The following is a 7,648-nucleotide window of genomic DNA, read 5'->3' as shown; positions in this document are numbered from 1 at the left end:
TATGCACGGGATGGTTTCAGTTCCTCTACATTTACCTAAACACATTTTGTCAGCTAATATATGGTCTGTTATGGAGAACATCCCATGTGTAGCTAAGAAGAATGTGTCAAGGTAGACACATGATGTTTTGAGGTAGACCACTCTGTAGACATTTACCAAGTCCATTTGTTCACAGGATTGGTTTAATTCTAATATTTCTTTGTTGATTTTTTGTCTAGTTGGTCTGTCTTTTTGCAAGACTCGGGTATTGAGTTCTCTGACTACAGTTGTGTTAGTGCTTATTTGGTTTTTTAAACCTGTTAATATTTGTTTTATATAGTTAGGTGAATCTGTGTTTGGTGCATAAATATTTAAGATTATTATCTCACCTTGGAGTTTTTCCTTAACAACTATGTGGTAACCTTTTTCTTTTTATCAGTTTTGGCTTAAAGTTTGCATTGTCTGCAAATAGAATAGCTACCTTTGCTTTTTTCTCATTCCTGTGGCATGGAGAATTGTTTTCCATCCTTTAATTTTTAGTCTATGAATTTTGGGGAAGAGTTAAATGTGTTTCTTCAGTGAAGCATATTGTTATATCTTGCTTCTTGATCCATTCTGCCAGTCTGTTTCTTTTGATTGGTGAGTTGAGACCATTTACATTGATGGTCATAACTGATTTTCTTTTTCATTTTGTTTGTTCTCTGTCTCTTTTTTTTTCTGTTTAATTGCTTGTGCTGTCTGGTGGCTTCTTTCTATTGGTGTCCACGTGTTTGTGGTCTTCATTACCTCTTTCTAATATGCCCTTCAGAGCTTTCTGTAGAGCTGTTTTTGTGGTCATAAATTTCTTCAGTTGTTCTTTGTCTTTGAAGTACCTTATATCTCCATCGATTTTGAAAGGTCTTGCAGGGTACACCAATATTAGTTGAAGATTATTTTCCTTTAGGGCTTGAAATACCTCACTCCTAGCTCTCCCTGACTTGAGGGTTTGTGTTGAGAAATCAGCTGTGATTCTAATGAGCTTTCCTTTGTAGGTGATATGTTTCTTCTCTCTAGCTGCTTTTAATATTTTGTTCTTGTGCTGAATTTCTCAAATCTTGATTATGTTATGCCTTGGTGTAGGTTTCTTTTGGTTATGGCTATTTGGAGTTCTATATGCTATATGCATGTCAAATTCTTTAACCATGTTTGGGGCATTTTTTCTGATGGGCATGTTTGCCATCAATAAGAGCATGTTTGCCATTATTTCTGTGAAGAAGTTTTTAATGGCGTTTGCAATGTCTTCAGCTTTCTCACTGATTCCAATCAATCTTATGTTGTTCTTCTTCACTGCAGCCTGTAGCTGTTAGATTGATTGTTTCTGATTTCTTGTGATTGGTTTTTCCTGATCTCTTGCTATTCACTTTTCTGTCTTCTAAATCTGATATTCTATCCTGACCTTAATTCAATCTGCTGTATGTACTTTAAATAAATGGAGTACCTAATTTCCTACATTTCTGTTTGGATATGTTTAATTGATTCCATTTCTTGTCTATGTTTGGCATTCATGGTTTCCATAATTTTCTTGAGCTCCTCTGTTTATCTGCATCTGCTTTAATTATGATATTAGTCTTTTATTATGATAGTCATTTCTTTTCGCACCTTAGAGAGTATTTTTTATGGCCTCTTCCATGTGTTTTCTCCCTTCTGCTGCTATCATTTCAGAGTTCCATTTGTTGGCTTCCAATGTCCTCTATTGCTTTGTACTCTGGACTTGTCCTGGGTGGGCTGGGCATTTGGGATTGCATTTTGCTTCTTTGACTTGTCCTTTTCTATCTTGTTTTGTTTTCTGTGTTGATGCTTGTAGATTTCTTATGTAGATAGCCATATCACTGGTGTCCAGGCTTACGTAGGATGTGTCTGTTCCTCCAGATGTCTTCTAGATGTAGATGGTTCTTGGTCTTTATGTCCATCCTAAGAACCTACCTTCCCAATGTATTAAGTCTGAGGAGTTGCTACAAATTTGACTTAGGGCCATTCCTTTGGTACTGGACTATGGTAATGATTATGACCCCTTACAATAGCAGTGTTGTCATATAGGAGGAAAACTGGTTATAGCATGTATGATATCCTGGTTAAAGCAGTTTAGTTGGCAATAATAGTACTCAAGTATAGCCTGGCTACTGACAAGCTGTGGTAACTCTTAGCCTGATATCTATAACCATAGGAGGAAGGTATTCAGAAATATAATCTGATCTAACTTATGCCAGGAACTTGGATGCCATTATTTTCCACCTAGTAGAGCAATATTAACTTGTTGTGTGTGGGGGTTCAGGAAGATGGGGCTAGGGTAGAGAGGTGAATGAGGTTAAACATAGTAGGAACTTTTATGTTAGAGGGCACTTTATGTTAGAGGGCACAGGATAATCATCCAGGTTTTGCATTCTTGTAGGACACAGAAGGGAAGGATTGGAAGAGAAGGCCTAGGAGTTTTGAAGTGCACCAGAAAGAGAAGAGATAAAATTATCATAGAGTCATGCAAGATAGTTGACAAAAGAGGGGAGAAGGATGAGTAGAATAAAACAAAAATGTTAGAGATCACCTGTTGGCTCATATTGCTAATGCTGCCTGGGATATTTCCATGCCTCTAGCTCCACTTGCCCATCATACCTTAGCTAGGGTTCTACTGTGTTGCTGGAGTTTCCACAGGTCTCTGGGCCCTGAGTCCTGCCAGTGGAGGGAGGGAGGGGTGGATCTCAGACTTCTTTCACCAGCTGCACATTACAGGGATAATGGAAGAAGGGAGGAGCCCAAACTCAGACTCCTCTCACTGGCCAAGCTGTCCAGAACCTACACTGACATTTTAGGCTCAAGTGGCTGAAACTTTTAGTATTAATAGCACATGGTAATTGTGGAAAAAAGGGGTCCAGAGGTCTGGTTGACGGCCGTGGCGGAGGAGCGAGTCTGAGCAAACTCAGACTCGTCATGTACTTGGCAAACCGAGTGAGTCGCCCTGCCTAGGCTGTCCCGCTCTGACCTCTTACTTCCGCACCCCCCTCGCCCCCCCGCCAATAGTACTACCTCCAAACCATGCCTCTAGCCTGCTCTATAAAACGCCTGGCACTTCCACAATAAAGTAGATCTGAACCATCAGCCTGGTCTCCGGTGTCTTCTTTTCACCGTGCCGCCACTTGCCACAGGCCCAGGTCCCTCGAACCAAGAGGTTCGACCTCAGGTAATCAGTTGAAAAGGAAAGAACAACTGGGATGGAAGAAAGGAGAAAAGTTTATATATATATATCACAACAGTGAGCAGTCAGTTAAATTTGGGGGCATTTTTTTCATGCTTCCTAAATTCTGAGACTTTATTTTGAATTGGTTGAAAGTATACAGTCATCCCCTTCTTTATGTTCTGCTTATTTAAAAAAATCAATTTCAGCAAGCAGGTATGTTATTCTCATACAATTATTTATTCTTCTACATTTTTCTTACTTAATATCATGTGCCTTTTATTCTGAAGGGCAATATAATTTTTTGCCAAAACCATTGACAATTTCCCTAAAGGATTTTTTTTTTTTTGGCCTGGCTTAAATTGAACTGTCATCTAGTTCACTGATCCAGCCAGAGTGATAATACATTTTAAACAAATAATTTAAGAGGATTTCTTCTGACAAAACAAAAAATGTTTTTAAAGTGAAACCAATATTAACAGTAATAATTTAGAAAAATGCTATAGCTTATCCTGTAAGTAATACCATATATTGCAAATAATCAACTATATTTTAATATCCTAGTTCACAATATTATGAGGCAGTTGAGGATATTAAGTAAGAGAATAATTTTTTTTTACAGACCTAAGGCAAAAACTAATCACCAAATGGAGAGATGAAGAGTTCCCCTCAACTGGTTAGTGCATGAATAATAAAAATGAGTTTGGACATAGTAATATTTTATATTAACTCAGAATACTTGATGGCCAAATCAAGGCCAGCAATCTTCTTCTGTAAAAGGCTGATAGTAAATATTTCAGTCTTTGTGGGATCATGGGGTCTTCCTGTTGCAGTTAATTAAGTTTGCTGCATTTTGCAGTGATAGACATTAAATACACAGATTGGTGTGGCTCAGTTCCACTCTACTATTTACCAACATATGGGTGGGAGATATACTCAGGGGATGTTGACTCCTGACCTGATAGATATGCCAGGCACAGGAAGTAGAATTTCAGGATATCACTGAGTCCAAAACTTGATTGTTAGAAAATATAAGAACATTTATAGTTCATAAAATCATGTTACAAAAGGCATGAAGAACATACATTAGGCCCACTGCCCCTCTTCCATAGGAAGCCTCTGTGAGCCCCAGGGGAGAGGAAAGACCCCACCCACCACCCCTCTGCCATCCAGGGAGCCTCTATGATCCCAAAGGAGGGGCAAGACCACTCCCACTGCCTCTTCTCCATCAACAGAGGCATTGCAGAGCCTTGGTGGGCCCCTGGGAGAGACCCTTCCCACTGCCCCTCTGCCATCACAGGAGCCTGTGTCCAGAGGAGCTCAGGTGCTTGATCCATGCCCCTACACCATGGGACAGGCAGCCAGTGCAGGAAATGCCTGGGACATGGGAACTGGTTCATCTGGAGGAACCCAGGATAAATCTACTCTAACAAGGGGAAACACTGCATACAAACTTCTAATTTATGATTGGTTCTGATATATAACTATAGACTTTGCTCCTACAGTCTAAAGTACAAAACTAATAGTTACCATAGCTTGTCAATATTCAAATTGTTCTTGCTGCTATCATTATTGCTAATTGTACTACTGTAGCTAGGATGTCACATCTGTTGTAATCAATTCTACCTTGTGTAACAATATTGGGGAGCTCTGGGGTAAAAACCTCACCAGACTCTATACCAAAAGACTGGGACAGAATCAAACAGAAACCAACACTCCACTCTCAATTAATTGTGAAGGTAGGATCTTGAGACTGATACAACCAATAATTTTCTATATGAAGAAGATATCCCTGAAAAACAGAATTATCCTGGAGGGGCCTTGATACTAGTGATATAGCTGCCTATTACCAAAATTCACAAGGATCATCACAGAAAACAAAATAAAAAATTTTTTTGAAATAGAAAATGTCAAGATGAAGGAGCAAAATGCAATCTCAGACCTCCAACCCACCCAAAACAAATCCAGAGACACTGACATAGAAGAAATTGGAAGTCACACAACTGAAGTTTCTGAAACAATAGCAAATAAAGTAATGAAACAACTCCAGGAGGCTATGGAAGAAATCAGATCAGAAATAATCTCTCAGGTAAAAGAAGAAATGACAACCATAATGAAAGAATTGCTCAGCATATCTAAAGGAGACAGATAAAAAACAGAGGATCATAGGAAAATGATGGAAACCTTGAATGAACAATATAGCAAAGAATTAGAATGCATGAAATGGGTTCAAACAGATATCCAGAAAATTAAAAATTCCACTGAAAGCTGGAAAAGTCGCTTGAATGAAACTAAAGATAGACTTTCAGACCTTGAAGACAGTATTGCAGCTAGTGATCATGAATGGAAAGATCTGTTAAAAATAACAAGAAACCAGGAAGTAACAACTCAATAGCTGCAAGATGATGCAAAAAAAATAATATAAAACTTATAGGTGTCAACAAAACAGCAGGAGTCAACACAAATGATATAAGAAGACTATTTGCAGAAATAATAGCAGAAAATTTCCCAAAAGTGGGAAAAGAATTTGACAGTTAATTGAGGCATACAGAACTCCATATAGCCATGATCAAAATAAATCTACCCCCAGACATGTAATAATCAAGATCCCAGAAATTCAGCAGAAGAACAGAGTATTAATATTTGTTAGAGTAAAGAAACAGGTTATCTATAAAGGAAAGCCCATCAAAATCATGGCAGCCTTCTCAACAGAAACCATCAAGTCAAGAAGAGCTTAAAATGAAGTATTTCAAATCCTGAAAGAAAACAACTTCCCACCCAACTGATGTACCCTGAAAAACTATCTTTCAATATTAATGGAGAAATAAGATACTTCCAAGACAAAGAACAACTGAAGACATTCATGAACACCAAATCAACCCTACAAAGAGTACTGAAAGATATTCTAGGCAGAAACAAAAATGAACACAATTCCAAGAACAACAACAGAAAAAAACCACCAAACAGGGTAAGCAATTAAGCAGAGGGGGAAAATAGGGAACCAAGAGCAGGAAAATTACATGACAAAGATAAGTCAATACATATCAGTTATAACCATCAATGTAAATGGTCTCAGTTCATCAATCAAAAGAAACAGACTGGCAGAGTGGATCAAGAAAAAAAACCCAACCATATGCTGTATACAAGAAACACATTTAACTCAAAAAGAAATTCATAGACTGAAAGTCAAAGGATGGAAATCAATACTCAATGTGAGAGGAACACAGAAAAAAGTGGAGGTAGCTCTTCTGTTTGCAGACAATATGAACTTCAAACCAAGAATAATCAAGAGAGAAATAGAAGATCACTACATATTTGTTAGGGGAAAACTTCAAGAGGGAGAGGTACAATCATAACTATATTTGCACCAAATATGGGAGCACCCAACTATATAAGACAAATATTGATAAATATGAAAAATCAAATAAACAATAGCACAGTTGTACTGGGGACCTTAATACCACATTGTTACGAAGAGGTAAATCAACTACACAAAAAATCAGCAAAAAATAACAGAACTGAACAAAACTTGTGAAAAAATGGTTTTAGTAGACCTTTACGGAATGTTCCACCCAAAAACATCAGAATACACATTCTTCTCAGCTGCACATGAGACATTCTCTAAAATAGACCAGATACTACCCCATAGAACATGCTGAAGGAAATGCAAAGGAATTGAAATTATCCCATGCATGTTATCAGACCATAGTGCAATGAAATTGGAAATTATTGATAAAAGAAACTGCAAAAACTCCATAAACACATGGAAATTAAATAACACCTCCTGAACAACCAATGGGTCATGGATGAAATCAAAGAAGAAATTAGACAATATCTACAATGAAACAAGGATTCAAATGCAACTTACTGGAACCTGTGAGATGCACTGAAAGCAGTCCTCAGAGGAAATTTATAGTGGTGAGTGCTCACACTGGGAAAACAGAATGTGCACAAAGAAAAAACTTAATGCTGCACCTCAAGCTTCTAGAAAAAGATCAAGTCAAGCCAAAAGCCCAAAGAAGGAAGGAAATTATAAAGATCAGAGCAGAAATTAATGAAATTGAGACTAAGAACACAATACAGATAATGAATTGAAGAGTTGGTTCTTTGAAAAAATAAATAATATTGATAAACCCCTAGCTAACCTTATCAAAAAAGGGAAAGAAAAACTCAGATTCATGGTATAAGAAACAAAAAGGGTGAAATCACTACAGATCATATGGACTTTCAAAGATCATTAATACATACTTCAAAAATCTTTACTTTGGAATTGGATGGAAAACACAGAAGAAATGGACAGAGTCCTAGAAACATATGAATTACCAAAGCTGAATCAAGATGATATAAAAGTTCTGAATAACCCAATATCAGTCAATGAAATTGAAAATGTAATTAAAAACTTACCAACAAAGAAAAGCTCAGATCCTGGTGGATTCACAGCTGAATTCTACAAGAAATTTAAAG

This window comes from Chinchilla lanigera, unplaced genomic scaffold (genome assembly GCF_000276665.1).
Source record: "Chinchilla lanigera isolate Chin_1 unplaced genomic scaffold, ChiLan1.0 scaffold00024, whole genome shotgun sequence".
Lineage (NCBI taxonomy): Eukaryota > Metazoa > Chordata > Mammalia > Rodentia > Chinchillidae > Chinchilla > Chinchilla lanigera.
This window is presented reverse-complemented; position numbering follows the sequence as displayed.